General features: G+C 34.8%; 1 protein-coding gene across 4 annotated transcripts in view; it reads right to left on the reverse strand.

Annotated features, from left to right (window-relative positions):
- Nox4 (NADPH oxidase 4) overlaps positions 1 to 22,374 on the reverse strand; it is a 205,105-nt gene that overhangs the window by 70,000 nt on the left and 112,731 nt on the right. The gene's annotated exons all lie outside the window — the stretch shown is intronic.

Consider the following 22,374-nt stretch of genomic DNA (forward strand, 5'->3'; position numbering starts at 1 on the left):
GATATCAGAATGGAGGGCAAGCAAAACTCATCCTTGTATGTGCCTTGGTGTACATCTGACTTCGACTTAATCTCATAATGAATTTTAAAAGAAAATATACATTTCAACAATATTCGCATCTGTTCCATCCTTTCAGTGCAGGCATTGTAAAAGGTAATTGCATAAAATGTTTAACATCCCCCTCGGGTCTCAGGACACTGTAAACCTTCCTCTCCAAAGTGCTGGATGAGTCTACCTATACACCTTCAGAGGCTGGTCTGATTTTGAATGCATAGAAACAAAATATTTTTCCCTTAAATTCTTAGGAATTATGCTTTTGTATGTCACTGATTCATCTCTAGGATTTAAGAGACAGATCTTAGAACAATTTTTACTTAAGGATATCAACAACACATATTTGAAGGAACCCTTCACAGAATAACATACAGAATGGATTTAGCATCTATGGTATAAAAAAAAATGAATGAAGATCTTAAATTTTATTTTATTATCTGTGCCACAAATAATATTCAGATTCAGTAATGTCTAAACCACAGTGTGCTGATTCTTTAAACTTTCCTCACTGATATTTTAGTAGTTTGGAAAATTGCTCCAAGAGGAAAAATAATAGAAATGTTGATATATATTGTTCCTCCTAGAACATTAATAGAGAAATATATGCTCATAACAATTTTTGGTTAAAAATTATGAAAAAAATATGTGACTAAGTTCACCTTAAGATAAACTGGATGATATTTACAAGTGTTTCTCTTTATAGAAAAAAGTTTGAAGAGAATATATAATAAGCTATTAGGAACATTAACTTAGGGGAAGTAAAATTAAAGAGAGAAAAAATGAGAGCTCGCATAATTATTTCATATACATCTATTTTTATTATAGGCCATTGCTGTCTATAATTTTAAAATATTTTAACATTTTAATTTAAATAGACATTTAATCATTGCTGAATCTTACTTTAGTTTCCTAAATGCAGAATATGGAGTTTGTAGACTCTAATACATTCATCAAATATGTATCATCTAAGTTTAAAGAAAGAAGAAATGAAAAGCGCCAAAATGATCTGTAACTATAAACCTATAGGAATGAGTATTTTTATACCTTGGATAAAATAATCTTTTCTATCCAATTATTTGTTCAATATGGCATTTAAGTTTTTAATATGCACAGATGACTAATGATTTTGTAATAGTGTCACAAAAACATAAAAAAGATATTGTATAACTCATGTTTGGGAATTAATGTGAAAATGATGTTGTTGCACAAAGATTTATTCAACATGGAAAAGAAATTTAAAAGCTTCAGTGGTTTTGGTTTTAAATTGAGAGGCCTGAATAATAAATAAAAATGATTCAAAATTAATAACACCTAAATTTTCATGTAACCAAATTTGTTAAATCAGATAAAATGGTCACATGATATAATATTCTTTAATCAGTTTTGTCAGGCCTTCAATTTAACTTTTTTCCAAGCTCTATTTTCATATTTTCTGCTGTCTCCTAGACATTTCTACCTGAAACTCACTTTAAATTGAATATAATTACTGTTATCCTAGCTCTCATATTATCTTCTCCTTTCTATTCTCCTATATCTGGAAATGGAACCTACATCCTTTTTCAGAACAGAGGCTCAAATATCATAAAAATATTACTTATTTCTCTTGCTACCAGCATTCAATCAATTTTCAAGTCCTTTCATATAATATTCCCAAAGAAAATGTCTGTTCACAGCAATTTCCTGTTGATTCATCTTTTTTGCCCCCTTTGGAAAAACACACATGTTCTTTTCTTTTTTATGGGCAAGAGCCAAACACTTCTTGCCACAGAGAGTGGGGAGCTGAAGAGCCAAACTTTAATTCTTGTGGTCTGACAAAAGGAAATTTCAAGTCAAATGTGAAAAGCAAAGCCTGAGAACCTTACTATAAATGAAAGTAAAGTAAGGTTCAAGCAAAAAGCACTCTCAAGAAAGAGTGAGTCACCTCTGAGCAGAGAATGACAAAGGAAACAGTGCTGTTTCCAAATTTATTGCTGTTGTATGGGTGCCTTGAGAAAGGGGTCCACCTTCCACACTCTTTGCAAATCAGTTGTTCAAATCCTTCTTCACAACAGGCAGTAGTTTTCATGACCCTAATAGGTTCTCTCAGGAACTGTCATGGTGGCCATTCCATTCAGGGGAGTTTCATCTACAAGTCAGTCCTATGTTAATGTGGGTATTGGGGTCACTGACAGACAGAATTTAACTTTGTGTGCCTATGTTTCTAAATAAATTTCTCTTCTGAAATAAACTGAGAAACCTAGTGTCATAAATCCTAACTTTACAATCACTCCATCCTATCAGGAGTTAGTCCCACTGATCATTCTTTCTTGACTATTTCTTAATCGACTCCCTTTGTGTCCACCTGTTTATTCTCAGGGTTTATGCATATGTTATTTTTCTATAAATTATTTGATTATTCATTTGCTTTAAAAGTAATTTAAAGAAAACCTGTGACCCTGCCATGGTATTGGTTTGCATTCCATGGCTTATTATTAACTACTACCCAACAATCTGTTCCAAATTCTTACTACCTTTATATTCCATGCTTTATTTTAATCCAGCTGAACCAACTCTTATTATTGAATACATTTTCCTGTCCTTTCATCTCCTTACTTAGAACTCACTCATTTAGAATGACCTCATTTACATTTCTCATGTTGAACTTGGCAACTCTTTCAGACATCTCAAATGTCACCATTTCATGAAAACTCACTGAATTTCCATACTAGTAAAATTCTTCGCTTTCTAGAACCCTCAGATTACTTGTTTGATTTTTATAACCCACTTATTGGAGTCAATTCCTTTATGTAATTTTTTCATGTTTCTAAATTATTATTGTATGTTCCATAGCACCCTATACATAGAGGATGCCAAGAGAACAAATAAGTTGAATAAAGTAAATATCTTTGAAAAAAATTGAAGAATTAACCTAAGAATAGATACTTCACAGATGGATGATTCTTCTATAATTTATTCATACACTCAACAAATATTTATTGAGTGTCCAAAGTGTTTATGAGCCTGTGTTAGAAGCTCACATATTTCACAAACAAGAAGTGTTCCAAAAGCATGAGAGGAGATGTATGTAAATGTGTGTACTTATCTTCACATCCCTCAAGAAAACACTAAAATAATCACTTGAAGGATATAAAAACACAAACAACAATGACAAAGATAGTACAAGAAGTGATAAGATTAGAGAAATATGAAACTAATTTTTGAAAGGTGCGGTGTGGTTGAGATAGGGGTTTGGGTGAGATAGTGTTTTGGCTGAACAAAACATGAAACTGAAATCCCAATGCCTTCAAAAGACAATCAATGTGAAGCAAGCCCACCTTTCCATCATAGCATTAGAAAAGCTCAGGTCTCCACAACAGTTAAGAGGAAGCTAGAATTAGAACATATGATTAAGAAAATAATTTGTGCTTATGGTTGTATATGGGATGATTCAACCCCAGATTCAACTCACTGGGAGTACTAACCAGTTACTACTCCACAAACCCAAAGGCAAGCAGGGAGCAAAAGACAAAGGGCTCTAGATATGGGGATTATGGATACACTGGAAGGCAGGGCTGTGATGCCAGTCAGTTACAGAGTAAAAATTTAATGCAAATACAGTGACTGCTGAACATGACCCAAACCATGTTCTATAAATTTCCATCAGAACCTGCTCCCTATTCCCTCATTTTAATGAAACTCCAGTTGTTCAAGGCAAAAACTTTATAATCAACCTTAAAGTCTCTTTCTTATATTCCATACCCAATCTATGAAAGAAATCCTGTAAACTCTAACTTTAAAATATATGCAGAATCTGATTCCTCTCAGCACCTCCACTGTCCCCATTCTGGTCAAAGTCATCATCATACCTTGACTGGATGACCACAGCAGCTTCCTAATGACTCCCCAGCTTCTGCTCTTGCTACCTTTATCTACCCTTAACACAGTAGCAAGAATGATCCTGTTAAAAGAAAGCCATATGCAGTCACTTCTCTACTCAGAACTTCCAGTGGCTCCTTTTTAAGATGAAGTAAAACCAGTGCACCAAATGTCTGGTAGACACTTGCACATATGAACCTGAACTTTTGAGTTGGAATCTAAGCAGGAAGTAAAAATTTGAGGCTACATATAGATGCATCTATAAGCCTGGAAGGATTATCAGGAAAATGTGTAAAGCTGGACAGGAAGAAGGGTTCAAGGAATAGGTGATGGAGTTTTCTGATATTTGGAACTGTGGGAATGACAAGGAAAAACAACAAAGAGAAAAGGCTTAGTAAAAGTGGTCATAAAATTAGAAAATCCAGATGGATGGATGCCTTGGAACCAAAGTGAGGGAAGTAGTTCAATAAAGTGAGTGATCAGCTGCACACAGTGCTACTAATCAATCTAGCCTATTGAGCACTAGGAACTGACCATAGGATTTAGCAATAGCACAGTCATTACTCCTCTTGGAAATGGTTTATTGGGAGTAGACAAAATGTTGGTGGATATAAGAGAGAATGAGAAGAAAAGAACTAAAGAGTTGAGAAATAGGGTAGTAGCTAGAATATGTGAGTTAAAAAGGGAGATTTTCTTTATTCTTTCCAAGTAAAAAGAGGCATCCAAAAATTTCAACTGAATAAATTGAGGTTACTATCAAGCCATAGATTTGCTCTGAATACACTGACCTGTTTAAATTCATAGTTACCATGCAGACTATCATTTTCCTCTGGAAAACATCCAAACTAGAGCAGTTAGGTGATGATTAATTCTCAAAGAACTCAGATGTCCTGTTATGTTCCCATTAATGACCTTTGGGGCAATTTCTACCACCGTGCATTGTCTGGATCTACCATTATCCAACTGAGTTCCTAATTTTTCCAAGCAAAAGAACTGTGAAATACTAGAGTAAAACAATTTAAAGTGTTAAGTGGAAGATAGTAAGACCAGAGATCAAAACAGCTGATGTAGAGTTTCTAGTTATAGTTAGTTCCATGAAACAAAATAAATAATGACACTATAATTTTGCAGATCCTTGAAAGATCCATGGCCATTCTTTTCTGGTTTTTGTTGAAAATTGGAAAATTATTCTAAAAGTAACTATTTGAGAGATTGAAAACACAAAGTAGAAAAATGATGGCAAATGCAGGCATTCTGTATAAAAATACAATGACAAACTAACAGCTATATTTGCCTCTAACTCATGGAAAAACATGCAAAATACATGTGAAATCAGGTTATCAAAGCTTAAAAACAATGTATCATATGGCTTTGAATACAGATGTCAGAACACTCTCTTTCTTAATAAAAATAACAATGGAAAAATACAGAGGTACACATGTATGCTTCAATTGCCATAATTAAAAAGGCAGAATCTGTATTATTTCTATAATTGAGAATCCATAAAAAATATTAAGGAGCATAATTTCTACATCAGCTAAATATGAAGAGATGCTACATTTTGGAGCAAGCTCTAGTCTTCATGATTTCTCAAGTTTGCGTTTCTTAAAAATTATGTCTGATTTATAATCCCTAAATTAGGTGAGAGTGTACTTTAATAGAAGATGTGTTTTTGTAAAAAATCTAAAACATGGTAATTACAGAGTACAGCTGAAAAACACTTGTAGAGATTCATTGCATAGTTAAAGAAAAAATGTAAAATTCTACACAGATTTTATGTCAATAAAGTTCTAAAGATAGAGAAGAATTAGAAAACTTGATTCTAGTTCTGACTGCATTATCAATTATATGATTTTGGTGATTTGGATCACTTAAACAATATATGCTTTAGACTTGTCCAAAACAAATAAATTTGGCCTGCAAGTTTTTATTTATTTATTTTTTTAATTTCAATGAATTTACATACTGGGATTTATGTGTGTCTCAATTTTACTTTTGAGTCAAAAAAGTAGAATTATCACATAAAAGGAATATTTTTAATACTTTTTGTAATGTACACTCTGGTGCACAGCTTGGATTTCCTCCTCACGTCCTTCTGACTTCCTGGATCAAAATACCCATTCATCATTCTCCCAGCTGCTGGAAGTGCTGCCTGCTGAACATTCACTTCTGGGACTCTTCCCAGGAATTTCTATTCACAGGATAAAACTACCTCACCCATGTCTAAGTGCTTTGCTCTGGAGTAATTCTAAATTCAAGTGTTAGGTAGTTGTTAGTAATGATCAGTGAAATGTTTGGCAAGGTCACAGGTTTTAATTTACTTTTAGAATGTTCTCTAAACAACTTCCAAGATAGATTAGTAAATAACTTGTAGCAGATAACTTGTTAAAAAAAATTATATATACAGACTTTAAGAATAAGCAAATATAACAAAGGGAGCTAATTGGAGAAATGCTTTCAGAAAGAAGAATCAATGGGACTAATTCTTGACAAGGTCCATTGAGGTCAGGGTAAAGGTAGAAGTTATGGCCAAAGTTATATAGGTTAATTTCAGAAGGGAGGTTTCTTTAGAAAAGCAGTCACACTAAGGTAAATTCTTACTGGTCACTGATCCCGGTACCTACATTAACATGGAATTGACTTGTAGATGAAGCCCCCCTGAATAGGACTGGTACCATTATACTTCCAGAGAGGACCAATTAGGGTCAAAAACTTCACCGCCTGATGTGAAGGAGTAGTTGATTGGCGAAGAATGCAGAGGTGTTCCCCAGTTCTTAAGGCAAACATGAAACAATAATAAATTTGAAGTAGCATTCTCCTTTATCCTTCTCTGCACAGAGACCACCCACTCTCTCTCAGAGAGTGCTCTTTGCTTAAGTCTTACTTTAACTCTCCTTTCACTTACAAATTTCTCTCACATGACTTTCGGTGACTGATTTTAAATTTTCTTCTCTTGGAACAGAACTGAGATGTGGAGCATTAGTTCCCCACTCTCCTGTGACAGAAGAACTTGTCAATTAGGAGGAGAACACTTTTGGTTCCCTAATTTCTAGAGAGGACAACTCCAAACTATCATTTTCTCTGCAGAGTGCCTGTCAGACCTTCTAAGACCTCTGCTATTACCAAGTCAGATAGTTCAAGTTCTGTTTGTCTTCTTCATCCCTCAATCATTATTGGGTATTGTCTGGAGCATGCTCCCCAGCAAACCTCCTATGTACTAATATCTGCCTCTCGGTCTGTTTCCCAGGAAACCCAACCTAAAAGCAAGAAACCACAGAGGAAAATCATCTGCCCCACAAATGACTGATTCTAAAAGAATGTGTGACCAGAGCTTTGTCAATTATAATATCCTGCATGATTAGTCAACAAAATCAGTTTAATCCTTGTCTTGGTCCTTCAGGCAAAATCTGAAACTACAACTGTAACAACATCCATTTATGAGAGTTTATTATATATCAAACACATACTTAGTACTCAATTATACATTTTAAATTAATATTTATAGAAACTCCATAGAGAAGTGGCTATTTTTAGTCACATTTTTTGAGGCAGTAAATCAAATGTTAAGTATGTTAATTATCATATCAGAGGTCATAATACTAGTAATAGGAGATCCAGATCATGCAAGATGTAGGACTCCAAAATTCATGGTCTAACACTGAACACTGCCTTCTTATATTCTTCCATCAATCTTTTCAGCAAACATGTTCAGTGTTCAACCTTGAGAGATTACTGATACACTAGAAGAGAACAGTTGCAACTTCCTGGAAAAACCCACTAAATTATCAAGTCTCCATTGTATAGAAAAGTAGATGTCATGAACAAGAATTCCTAATAAAACAGTGCTCTAATCTTACCTTGACTGAAACAGTATTTCTGTACCTTAACTTCTGTACTTCAAAGTTGTTCAATTTTAAAAACTTAATCTCCATTTTTAAAAAATGAGATGAAATTTAGACTACTGAAATTGTGACAGTTGTATATTTTATAGATTTGATTTTTCCTAACACTAGCACAGCATATGAAATAATTACTACATGCTTTTGAGCTGGGTAATTTATTTATATGAACTTCACTTTTCCATATGTTAGAGGAGCTTAGTATATGGACAATCTAAAAGTATTACATATTTCTCTGGAAAATACCCTTTAACATTTTTAATAAATGTCTCTCCTAAATGGTAAGTTTTGGGTTTTTTTTTTTTTTGTTATTTTTTTTAAATCCAACAACATGAATCTTCAAAAGTAATAGAAATATTGGAAATATGAAAGTCCTGGAGCTGGGGATATAGCTCAGTTGGCAGAGTGCCTGCCTCGCATGCACAAGGCCCTGGGTTCAATCCCCAGCACCAAAAAAAAAAAAAAGAAAAGAAAGAAAAAGAAATATGAAAGTCCTGCTAATTGAGGGGTGCCGTGGCAGGAGACAAAGTACAAATAAAGCCAGGCAAATCTGTTTGCATCTCACCTCTACCACCCAAGTGGCTATGTGACTTTGTGTAGATAACTGAATCTCACTACGTCACATTGTTTCCTGTATCATACAGAGTTAACAATACATGTCTTGGAAATGTAGCATGAATTAAAATAATATTTTCAAAGGCTATGAAAGAACCTTTTAGTCACTTAATTAGTAGGGATTATTATCCTTGACAAACAAGGATGTACACCCACTTTGTAGTGGCAATCACCATATGAGAAGCTGCTTTGTTTTACTTTAATGAAACCCTTCAGGGAACTATGCAATGAAAATGTTTGAAAGCATATATTTTATATGTAAGTGCCAAGTAGAGATAATTGGACAAAAAGAAGAAAATGGTAGGAAAAGACAGTAAATTAACATAATAGCATAATGTAAAAGTTAGCTTAAAAATGTTCACCCTATTCAAATTCATTTGTAGGGCAGCAAAAAAATTGCCTATTTCCCCATTTAGGAAAACAAAAATTCCCTTGGGGGAAAATGTTAGTGAGCTAGCTAGCAGCACCTCTCCAACCCCCATATCTGGGAAGGCTATATACCATTTCCTATGCCTATATGCACTACATGGTACACAGATGTTCTGATAGTAATTTCCTTTGTCTTAAAATTTTCTTTGGAAGCCAATTATTCTAACAATTTTAATTTATTTAGTAATTTAAAAGTAATATAATTTTTTTAAATGATTATAAGTTAGACTGAGTCATAATAAGACATGAATGTCTTATGTGACTACAAAATCCAAATCTGGAAAGATCCACTTCCACTTCGACCTACATATTGCTAGACAATCTAAGAAATATTGAAAGCATTTATCAGATTAGAAGTTAGGAGCAAGTGATTCTCCATTGTTGTTAGCCCTAAGAATGAGGGAGGGGAGATGAAAAATGGCCTCTATCTCACACCAGGTGTAGCCCACAAATTGTATAGTTCTGCTTTGGTGGTTCTTGCCCAACCACCTTCACCATAGCCATAGGCACATTTCTCCTTCCTAGTCTCCATTAAAGAGAAACATGCATCATGACCTCAATGATTAGACTCAGAACTTGACTCACAAGTCTTCCCTGACTGACGGCAAATTTGGCCATAAGCATTTCTCCTTTCTTCTTAACCCTCTAACTTTTCCTTTTCTCGAGCTTCATTTTCCAATTAAGAGTATAATAGAAAGAGGTAGAGAAGAGATACTCTCTATAGAGGATTTCTCAAGTAAGATTCCAGACCTAACTACATACCAGTTGTTTGGCAGTCTTTAAACAGGTAGTATCGGGTTACTATGTGCCTGACTATGTGATACCAATTAATCTCTGAAAGGGTTCACTGATCTAATGCTCTAGGAAGAACTCAGGACACAGCAAATAATTTAATGACACTGATGTTTAAGAGAGTACACAGGACACTCATAAGAAGAAAAGGTTTTTTAAAAAAACAATATAATAGGAAAGGTCAGTGAGACTTCTCAGTGCAAGTGATATTAAGACAAGATACAAAGCATAAATAAGAATTCCCAGGCTTTGGAGTGTGAATAGGGAAAGAACAAGGGGTTAGTTCCCAGGATGAAGATATTAGTTTACGCAAAGACTCAAAAACAGGCAAGTGAGAAAGTGTTAGTTAAATGACTGAATAAAAGTTAGTGAGATTGTATTAAAGAACTTCTCAAGATTACTGACATATTAATAGGTACTCTGGATTTCTAAAAGTGATATATATTAAGAAGCATTTTCTAAAGAACTTAAGGCCTTAAAAATGCCTTCCTTCCTTCCTTCCTTCCTTCCTTCCTTCCTTCCTTCCTTCTTTCCTTCCTTCCTTCCCTCATTTCCCCCTCCCTCCCTTTCTCTTTCTTTCTTCTTCCCCATCCCTCCTTTCTTGGAAAATTTTCAAAGAACAATATTCCTTTAACAGAACTGAAGATGTGGACTCCAGCAACTATTGTTCTTTATCCTTTTAATCACTACTCTGCTAAGAAATTCTGGTATAAGCAGAGTAGAAGGAATAGGGAAAAACCTTTTCTTAATTGAAAAAAGTAAATAAGAAGGAAAATCATAATGGTTATTCATTCCAGGCATCCAACATCTTTAATTCCATCCAATGTCCTCCTGAATCTGCATCTTCTGAAACACGCCTGTTTGGACACAGAACCTAAGTGCCCAGGGATCACAAGACCATTTCAAGAACCAAAACCCAGGGCCACTGTCCTTTGTTGTTGAAGGCTACCTATAGGGAGACTCAGGAGCCCTGTGCACCTAATGGAACTTCACTGAAGGAAGGAAAATTTCTACTGCCTCTTTCTACCAATCCAAACACTTATTTCCCCAAGTAGTCAGTAAACCCATGTTTGTTCTCCAAGAACACTCCCTTGTCCTGGACAAAGAGAGTAGGTAGAGCTGACCCAAGAGTAAATCATTCCTGGGGAGTACTAACCCAAGCCCAGTGCTCCTCCAAGCCTCCTCAGTAGCCCTGGCCCAGATGAACTATCTGACACCCTAGTCCAGTCACACTGACTGGTAAAATCCAGGTGAGTTGCACCAGCCATGGTGGAGTCTTCCATGTCTCAGATGGGCAACAGAGAGCCTTCACCTATAGCTCCCACAGCTGCAGACAGTCACCAAGTGCTTAGACACTACCAGTACAAAAAAACTCCAGCAGAGATAAATGTGCACAGTGATCCATAATCACTGACTGTAGGAGCTCAGATGTGTCAACTGACACTTTACTCCAGTAACTAGAATGGGACCCCAGTGATCTACATCAGTCAGGGAGGAGTCTTTTGTGCCACAAACCACCCACAGAGAGCCTGTATTCGCAGGATCCACAGATTAAAGAAGTTCTGCACAGGGGAGCAGGCAGAGTGTCCCACGACAGCAATAGCTCTGAGCCCTGTACCACGTGCCCCCGATACCCAACAGAAACAGCAAGCAGATGCAGCACCCTCCAAGTATACAGATTCGGGACTCTGGGTTGATAAACAAGCACTGACTACAGAGAAAACCATAGCAACCAGAGAAGTAGCTCCTGTGCCTCAGGAGCTCAGATGGGAGTCTCAGAGTTTCCAGTTAACTCAATTCTCATGTAGATGAAGTTCAGACCAACAGGATAAACCCCAAGCAATCAGTGGAGAAAAACTGCAGTATACCTGACGAAAGAGTTTTCAAAGAAGCATCACACAGATGTCAGCCACTGCCCACCACCCAGCATGCCCTGTTACAAACCTGTTACCTGTGCACTCCAGAGGGAACAGTGACCCTACACTTCCCTATGGGTCACCTCCCACCACATCAACAAAACTACAATACCTCTACCTTAGTCTGCCATACCCCACACACTCCAAAGTATTCATGGGGGAGCCCACACTGGATTTGACAGTGCTGAATACGTGAAACTTTTCTTCAGGAGGGCACGTAACACTGCACCCCTGATGAGAGGGTAACCTGGCTGCTAACTCACAAACACTTAGGAACTATCTCCTCTGACCCAGCAGAAAACTAATAGATACACACCAAAATTCAGAGGGTGCCTCCTAGAATTGTATCAGTGTAATCACTACCTCCATTTCCGGGAAAACTTAGAGTAAAGCTAAAGCATCTTCTAAAGGTCCCAAATCCTTATAATATCCAAATCAGGAAGACTCAATAAGAAATCTCCCCAACTAGACATTAAATATCATAAATAGTTGGAACATCAGTTTTGATCTTAAAATATTACTTTTTGTATTGAATCAGTACATGCACCCTCATTATTTGATATTACAGCCCTCAACCCAATAGATAGTATTTATTCTCTTTAAGAGCATTAACTGTAATCATTCTTTTTATCTTTACTTTCCTAGTGCAGCTTTATACTTGCTCCTCTTAGTCTCTTTTTTTCCCTTTGCACTATCTACTCCTACCTCAAATCTCCTCATTTCATTTTGTATCTTGGTTCATAGTATTTGTCTATTACATATCTTGTTTTTTCCTTTTCTCATTTTCTTATCTTCTCTTTTCAACATCTATATAGTATAATAGTAATTTTACTATATTCAGTAACCAATTTTTCAACCTATTCAAGAACATTAATCACAATTTTATACTTGGAATAGAGGAAATATGGAGAATATTTTCAATAAGTTTATTTTTATTTTTCCTGAGGTTTATGAGTATGTGACTTTGCCCTGAAGTGCTTGCAGTTAATAGAGTTTGGTGTGTTCTCTCAAAGTGGTGCTGTAATTGGGCACAGCAGAAGATACATTGAGGGGCAGTATCAATACAGGGATATTCACTTAGCATGTGGGCCTTAAGGGCAAAAAGCTCACTAAATAATCTCTTGCATAAAAGTAGGAGATAATCATCTCAGCAGATGGGGATAATATTAAGAGACAAAGTCTATAAATCACTGGTATACAGAAAGCACAAAAATACTAACTAAAGAAATGTACAACCTTTTCAATGCAGTAATATCAGAAAATTTTCCAAACCCTAGAAATAAGATGGGAACCCAAATACAGGATACACTTGGATAGCCTAAATAGATTTAAAAAGATCCTCTCTGAGATACATTGAATTAAAATATGCAATACACAGAACAAGGAAAAAAATTAAAAATTGGAAGAGAAAATATTTAGAGGTAACATTTAGAGGTAAACCAGTTATATTTTCTATTGATTTCTCAGTCCAGAACCTAAAAGCTGAGAGGTTTGTTGTGTTGTTTTTTTAATTGAAAGTTAATTCCTCTTTTTTATAAAGAAGTCTAAATTTCTTATTTAAAACCTGGGTTTTATAAAAATTGGATATTTATCTTATTTATTTCTATTTTCTTGGTATGCAGCAAAACACCTGGTATGTCCTCATAACTTAGAAATACTAAACAAAAATGCTTTGAATTTAAAAAAAACTCAGATGTAATATAAATTATTATGAGAATAAGGTCATGATTCTGAATTGCTTACATCAATTTTATAACAAAATTTAAATGCTAAGTGCTCTAAAATTTATTCTATGTATAAGCTATTAATATTTTATAACCTGTTCTCTTAGAGAATTATAAATATATTTGAAGCCAAAACACATTTTAAAGAAGCAAGAACACTGTTTAATTTTCATTGCAATGAGGCACTAAAAATATGCCTAAAATTTTTACCAAAAAAAGGGATATGGGGATAGGAAGGATAGTAGAATGCAACAGACTTTATTACCTCATGTACATATATGATTGCATGACTGATGTGATCCTACAATATGTACAACCAGAAAAATGAGAAATTATACTGCATTTGTGTATGATTTATCAAAATGCATTCTACTGTCACATATAAATAATTAGAACAAATTTAAAAATTCAATATAAAGAAAGAATACAAATAATAATAAATGCTGGATGATGTGGAAAAAAAGAAAAAAATTTTCTAAAGTATTTCACCATGTTTGCAACAGAACTGAATAAAACTTATACAGACCTCCCAAAGTCAGCCATGGATAGAATCAATAACAAATCAGTCAAAAATGGAGAACAATGTTTCACAAAATTTAAAGCAGACTTTTAAAAAAAGTAAGGTTAAGTCATATGTAATTGCAAATAGTAGATAATTTTGACCTACAAAAAAGCAATTCACATAGGTCAACTCAACGTATTTTGTATTGCTTACTGAATTCCAACCATGGTGATAAATCCTTCCTCATAAAACAAACAAAAACAGAACAATCCCACATATATACCAAAACAGGATAGTGCACCATGGTATTGGAGTTCATGATTTTGTACAGGTTCTTTATTATTATTATTATTATTATTATTATTATTATTATTATTATTATGCTTATTATAGCTTTATGGTTACATAGTAGTTAGATTCATCCCAACAAACTCAAACACATAGAAATTGAATTTGGCTCATGATCCCTCCCTTTTCTCTTCCTTTTTATCTTCCTGTCCTCACTCCCCTCTCCCTTCTCCTTCAGGAGGTCTTGAAATAATATATACCAAGTCCTGAAAAACAGGTGCCAACAAAGTTTGCTATATCCAGCAAAACTAACCTTGAAGATGAAATAAAAAATTTCTATGATACACAAAAATCACCACAATTATAATACTAAACCAGCACTACCTATAATTCAAGTGACCCAGGAGACTGAAGCAAAGAACTTTCAAGTTCAAGGTCAGTCTCAGCAACATAGTGGAAACCTCAGCAACTTAATAAGACCCTTTCTCAAAATTTAAAAAAATAAAAAGGACTGGGATGTGGCTCAGTGATAAAACACTCCTGCATTCAATAACTAGTACCAAATAAATAAACAAACATCAGAGCCAGCATACTGATGAATCTTACTAGAAGAAAAGTCAAAGAAGAATCAAGTTTGAATTGAGCATTACAAATAAATCAAAATGTCAGGAAAAAATCATCTCTCAATAATAAAACTAAATGTAAAAGGTCTAAAATATCCAACTAAAGTAGATTGGCAGAATAGATTAAAACACAGACCCTACTATATGTTGTTTACAAGAGGCTCATCTTACAGGCAAAGACATCCATAGGCTGAAGGTGAAAGAATGAAAAGATATATTATGCAAAGGGAGATGAGAAGTAAACAAGAGTATCTACTTTCATAGCTGACAAAGATGACTTCGAGCCACTATTAATCAGAAGAGACCTAGAAGGCAATGTCATATTGGTTAGGGGAATCATCCACCAACAAGATGAAATGATTTTAAATATTCATGCCCCAAATGTCGGTGCACTTACACATATAAAACAACTCCTACTCAGGAGAAGAATCAGAGAGCCCCAATAAGGTGATACTGGGTGATTTCAAAAATCTCCCTCACCAATAGATAGGTCATCCAAGTATAAACAGATAAGGTTCAGAAATAAAAAATAGCATTAATGAAACGGACCTAACAGACACTATACAATATTTCATCCATCAACAAGTGAATACACTTTCTTCTTTGCTGCATGCACATGGAACCTTCTTTAAAATAGACAATATTTTAGGACACAAAGCAAGTCTTAGCAAATACAAAAAAAAAAAAAAAATAGAGATAATGTCTTTCATCATATCAGATCATAATACAATAAAATTAGAAATCAATAACAAAAGTAAACAAAATAGAAACCTGGCAATTAAGTGTAAAATTTTGAGTGAGGATCATATAAGAAATCAAGAGAAAAATAAAAAAATTCTTAGAAACAAGTGAGAAAGAGCTACACCATTTCAAAATCTCTGTGACAATCTGAAGGCAGTTCTAAGAGGAAAGTTTTAGATATAAGTGTTTACATATATTTTTTAAAAAGCAGAAAGATCCAAAATAATCTAATGGTACACTTCAAGGCCCTAGAACTGGATAAACAAACTAATTACAAAATTAGTAGAAGACAGAAAAAAATTACAATTGAAGCTGAAATTAATTAATAATAAAGAAACAAGACAAAAAGAATTAATTCAACAAAGAGGTGGTTCATTGAAAAGATAAACAAGATTGATAAACACTTAGCCAACTTAACCCAAAGTGGGACCCAAATCAATAAAACTATAGATTAAAAAGTAGGTATCATCACAGACTTTTTGGAAATACAGGGAATCATTAGAAACTATTTTAAAAATTTAAACTGCTATAAGCTGGAAAATCTACAAAATACTTGTTGGGGTACCCGGGACTCCCAGCCTTGGGCACGGTCAAGATGGCGCCTGGCGCTGAGCCAAAAGCGGTTGGCTATACAGTATTAGCTAGTTAACAATGTGATTAGTGCATGCCTCTCTCGTGTGCCTATTCTATACCTACAGCTGTTCGCCGTTTACCTCGTGTACTCTCCCTTGATTGGTTGAAGTGTATATAAGCTTGGTAACTTCCTGGGAGGTAGTACTAGAAGCGAGGAAGAAGAGTGCGAGAGAGGGCAAGAGCCGAGTGGGAGAAGCGGAGTGGCCAAAGCAGGCGTGAGCCGAGCAGGAGAAGCGGAGCGACCGGAGCAGGCGAGAGTTAAGCAGAGGGAAAGAGAGCGAGAGAAAGAAAAGAGAGAAGGGGATAGAAAGAGGGAAAGAAAGGAAGACTGTGCACAATAAACTTCCAAAGCTTCAGACGTTTGTCGTGTCTCTCTCTGCGGGCAGAGGGAACGCGATAAATACTAACAAATTTCTAGACATATACATAACACCCAAATTGAACCATGAGAATACAGAAAGCCTAAACAGATCAACATCAAGCATTAAGGTTTAAACAACAATTGAAAGTCCTCAAAGAAAAGCCCAAGATGAATGGATTCTCAGTCAACTTCTACCAGATCTTTAAAGAAGAATTGATATCAAGTATCCTCAAATTTTCCTGTGGAATAGAGAGAGAACACTGCCAAATTTATTCTATAAAGTCAATATTACCCTAATACCAAACCAGACAAAGACACATCAAGGAAAGAAAACCTCAGACCAATATCCCTGATGAACAAATATGCAAATATCCTTAATAAAATATTAGCAAACTGCATTCAAAAATGCATTAAGAGGATAGTACATGATGATCAAGAGGATTTCATTCCAGGAGCAGAGAGTTGGCTCAACATATGTAAATCAAAAATAAAATTCACCACAAAAAGAATTAAGAACAAGAATCACATGATCATCTCAATACATTCAGAAAAAGCCACTGACAAAATCTACCACTCTTGCATGTTATAAACACTGGAGAAACAAGTAATAAGAGGAACTGACCTCTACTTTATAAAGAATAAATACAACAAACTCAGGATGACATCACACTGAATCATTTTAAATCAGGAACAAGATGAGGATGTCAACACTCAATCACTCATATTCAGCATAGTTCTTGAAACTCTTGCCAGAATAATCTGGCAAAAGAAGGAAATTAAAGGGATATAAATAGAGAAAAAAAAAAAAAACTCAAATTATCTCTGCTTGCTGAAGACATGATCTTATATTTACAAGACCCCAAAAAAGACTTCTAGAACTGAAAATCAGATTCAACAAAGTAGCAGCATACAAGGTCAACATACAATAACAAATATATTTCCTATACTCCAATAATGAACCTGCTGATAAAGAAATGAGGAAGAAAATTTGAGGAAAAAGCTAACCAAGCAGGTGCAGGATCTCTACAATGAAAACAACAGTATATTTTTAAAAATAATTGAAGAAGACCTTAGAAGATGAAAAGAATTCCCATGTTCTTCAATAGCCAGAATTATTATAGTCAAAATGCCTATACTATCAAAAGCAATATAGAATTTAAATTCAATTCCCATCAAAATATCAATGACATACTTCATAGAACTAGAAAAAAAAAATAGTCCAAAAATGTATTTGGAAGAATAAGACCCAGAATAACCAAAGCAATTCTCAGCAAGAGGAATGATGCCAGAGGCATTGCAATACCCAATCTCAAATTATACAAGAGACCTATAGTAAAACCAAAACAACAAAAAAACAGCATAATATTGGCATCAAAATATACATGAAGATCAATGGAATAGAATAGAAGAGCAGGTAAAGAAAGCCTACAAAATGGGAGAAAATCTTTCTGAGTTACTCCTCTGACAGGGGATTAATATTTGGAATATATGCAGACACCCCTCTCTGCAAAAAAATAAATACCCAATCAATAAGTGAGCAATAAATCAAAATGGATATTTCTCAAAAGAAAAAATACAAATGGCCAACAAATATGTGAAAAAAAATTGTTCATCATTGTTAGCAATCAGGGACATGCAAAGTCAAAACTACATGAGATTCCTTCTCACTCCTGTTAGAATGTCAAACATCAAGAATACAAATAATAATAATAATAAATGCTGGTAAGGATGTGGAAGAAAAGGCATAATCATACATTGTTGATAGGACTGCAAGTTATCAGACACTTCGGAGTGCATTATTGGATATTTCTCAAAAAACTAGAAATGAACCCCCAACTGCAGACAGGTGAAGGACACCAGGACTTCTGGCCTGCCCCACCCCCCTGCTCCACACTGACTCAACGTGCCCTCACTGGGGCTCCCCAGTTTTGTTGGAGGCTGGTGCAGACATTTTGAATTATTCCTGAGGGTGTGACCACCATCATTGGAAGGGCAACTCCCTTCCTGAGACACCTACAGAGATTGGAGGCTCTTTGACAGGTACCTCTATTTACTCACTTACATCCTACACCCTTCCCCATCTTCTTCGTTCACCATTAGAAATAATGTAAATAATAATCAAACTCATCCTGTTCATTACAATAATGTTAAATAGGGGATATCTGGTTCAGTGCTGCATTTTCTTTGTATTGGGTACTGCTAATATTGATCTCCCCTTCAAAAGAGAGGTACTAGAAAACTGGAGGGTCACAATAAGCCAGCATGGGGGAAACTTCAGTACCTCAGATCTTCACTGCTAGAGGAGAATATACAGAAACAATATGAAAAAACAGGGAAAGAAAGTGTCTCTAACAAACCAAGATGCTGTTTTGATAGAATTCAATGACAGCATGGCAGTAGAAATGACAGAAAAAGAGTTTAGAATCTGCATAATTAAAATGATCTGTGAAGCAAAGAATGAGATAAGAGAGCAAATGCAGTCAATGCATGATCATTCCAGTAAACAGTTAAAAGAGCAAAGGCAGGAAGCAAAAGAACACTTTGATAAAGAGAGATTCTGAAAAAAAAAAAAAAACTTGAAATGAAAGAAACAATAAACTTAATTAAAAACTCAACAGAAAGCATCATCAACAGAGTAGATCTTGTGGAAGACAGAATCTCAGATAATAAAGACAAAATATTTAATCTTGAAAATAAAGTTGAACAAACAGAGAATACGTTAAGAAATCATGAATGGGGGCTGGGGATATAGCTCAGTTGGTAGAATGCTTGCCTTGCAAGCACAAGGCCCTGGGTTCAATCCCCAGTACTGCAAAAAAACAAAAAAACAAACAAACAGAAAAAAAGAAATCATGAATGGAATCTCCAAGATTGTGGATATCATGAAAAGACCAAATTTAAGAATTATTGGGATTGAGGAAAGCATAGAGATACAAACCAAAGGAATAAACAACCTGTTCAATGAAATAATATCAGAAAATTTCCTAAACCTGAAGAACGAAATGGAAAATCAAAATACAAGAGGCTTGCAGAATACAAAGTGCACAAAATTACAACAGATCCACACCAACGCACATTATAATGAAAACACCTAACATACAAAATAAAGATAGGATTTTGAAGGCTGCAAGAGAAAAGTGTCAGATTACTTATAAGGGGAAACCAAGATGAATATCAGCATATTTCTCAGTCCAGACCCTAAAAGCAAGAAGGGCCTGGAACAATATATTTCAAACTCTGAAAGAACATGGATGCCAACCAAGAATGCTATACCCAGCAAAACTAACCTTCAGATTTGATGATGAAATAAAATCTTTCCATGATAAACAAAAGTTAAAAGAATTACAAATAGAAAACCTGCACTACAGAACATTTTCAGCAAAATATTTCTTGAGGAGGAAGTGAAAAACCACAATACAAGTCAGCAAAGGGAGGAACTACCCTAAAGGAAAAGCCAATCAAAGGAGAAACCAAGTCAGATACAGTGGACTTCAAATCTAAGTTAGTCAGAAGGGATAAAGAAGGACATTTCATACTGCTTAAGGGAAGCATAAACCAGCAAGATATACAATCATAAATATTTATGCCCCAAACAATGGAGCATCTATGTACATCAAAAACCCTTCTCAAATTTAAGAATCAAATAGACCAAAACACCATAACAGTGGGTGACTTTAACACACCATTCTCACCACTGGATAGATCCTCCAAACAAAAACTGAACAAAGAAACTATAGAACTAAATAATACAATCTATGATATAGACTTAGTGGACATTTACAGAATATTTCATGCATCATTGAGCAAATATACTTTCTTCTCAGCAGCTCATGAAACCTTCTCCAACATAGACTTTATGCTATGCCTCAAAGAAACCATTAGTAAATACAAAAAAATAGAGATACTACCTTGTATCCTATCAGACCATAATGGAATGGAATTACAAATCAATGATAAAATAACAAACAAAAACTGCTCCTACACCTGGAAACTAAATAATATGCTATTTAATGATGTATTGATAGTACAAGATATCAGGAAAGAAATTAAAAATTTCTTAGAGGTAAATGAGAACAACGATACAACATATCAAAATCTCTAGCACACTCTGAAAGCAGTACTAAGAGAAAAGTTCATTGCATTGAGCTCATACATTAAAAAAATAAAAAGTCAACAACTAAATAACCTAACATTACATCTCAAAGCCCTGGAAAAGAAGAACAGATCAACACCAAAAATAGTAGAAGACAGGAAATAATTAAAATCAGAGCTGAAATCCATGAAATTGAAACAAGAGAAACAATTCAAAAAATTGACAAAACAAAAAGTTGGTTCTTTGAAAAAGTAAACAAGATTGATAAACCCTTAGCCATACTAACAAAGAGGAGAGAGAAAACTCAAATTACTAGAATTCGTGAAGAAAAAGGAAAGATCATGACAGACACCATTGAAATACATAACACAATTAGAAGCTACTTTGAAAATCTATATTCCAACAAAATAGAAAATATGGAAGACATTGACAAATTTTAAAGACATATGATCCTCTCAAACTGAATCAGGAAGATGTACACAATTTAAACAGATCAATTTCAAGCACTAAAATAGAAGAAGCCATCAAAAGACTACCAACCACAAAAAACACAGGACCAGATGGATTCTCAGCCAAATTCTACAAGACTTTTAAAGAAGAACTAATAATACCAATACTCCTGAAAGTATTCTAGGAAATGGAAAAGGAGGGAATCCTTCCAAATTCATTGTATGAGGCTAGTGTCACTCTGTGGTATAGCTGGGTCAAATGGTGGTTCCATTCCAAGTTTTCTAAGGAATCTCCACACTGCTTTCCAGAGTGGCTGCACTAATTTGCAGCCCCACCAGCAATGTATGAGTGTACCTTTTTCCCCACATCCTCGCCAACACCTATTGCTGCTTGTTTTCTTGATAATTGCCATTCTAAGTGGGGTGATATGAAATCTTAGGGTAGTTTTGATTCACATTTCTCTTATTACTAGAGTTGTTGAACATTTTTTCATATATCTGTTGATTACTTGTAGATCTTCTTCTGTGAAGTGTTTGTTCATTTCCTTAGCCCATTTGTTGATTGGGTTATTTGTATTCTTGGTGTAAAGATTTTTTGAGTTCTTTATAGATTCTGGAGATTAGTGCTCTATCTGAATTATGTGTGGCAAAGATTTTCTCCCACTCTGTAGGCTCTCTTTTCACATTGCCACTCCTTGGTCTATACTCAAAGCACTTAAAATCAGCATACTACAGTGATGCAACCATATCAATGTTCACAGCTGTTCAATTCTAGATTGTGAAACCAACCTAGATGCCCTTCAATTGATGAATGGATAAAGAAACAGTGGTATATCTACACAATGAAATATTACTCAGCCATAAAGAAGAATAAAATTATGGCATTTGCAGGCAAATGGATGAAGTTGGAGAATATCATGCTAAATGACATAAGTCAATCTCAAAAAACCAAAGGACAAATGATCTCTCTGATAAGCAGATGATGATACATAATGGGGGGGTGGGAGGGAGGCAAGTATGGAGGAAAGATGGATTGTATAGAGGAAAGAGGGGTAGGAGGAGTGGGGAGAAGGAAAAATAACAGGTTGAGACAAACATCATTACGCTATGTACATGTATGATTACACAAATGGTATGACTCTACTTCATGTACAACCAGAGAAATAAGTTTTACCCCATTTGTTTACAATGAATCAAATAAATAAATTAAAAATAAATAAATAAATATACGAAAGAGTGTTCAACACCTCTATTAATTAGAGAAATGCAAATTAAAACAACTCTAAGATTTCATCTTACTCCAATTAGAATGGCTATTATCAAGAACACAAACAATAATAGATGTTGGTGTGGATGTCGGGGAAAAGGCACACTTTTACATTGCTGCTGGACTTGCAAAT

Source organism: Sciurus carolinensis, chromosome 11, assembly GCF_902686445.1.
Source record: "Sciurus carolinensis chromosome 11, mSciCar1.2, whole genome shotgun sequence".
NCBI classification, from domain to species: Eukaryota; Metazoa; Chordata; class Mammalia; order Rodentia; family Sciuridae; genus Sciurus; species Sciurus carolinensis.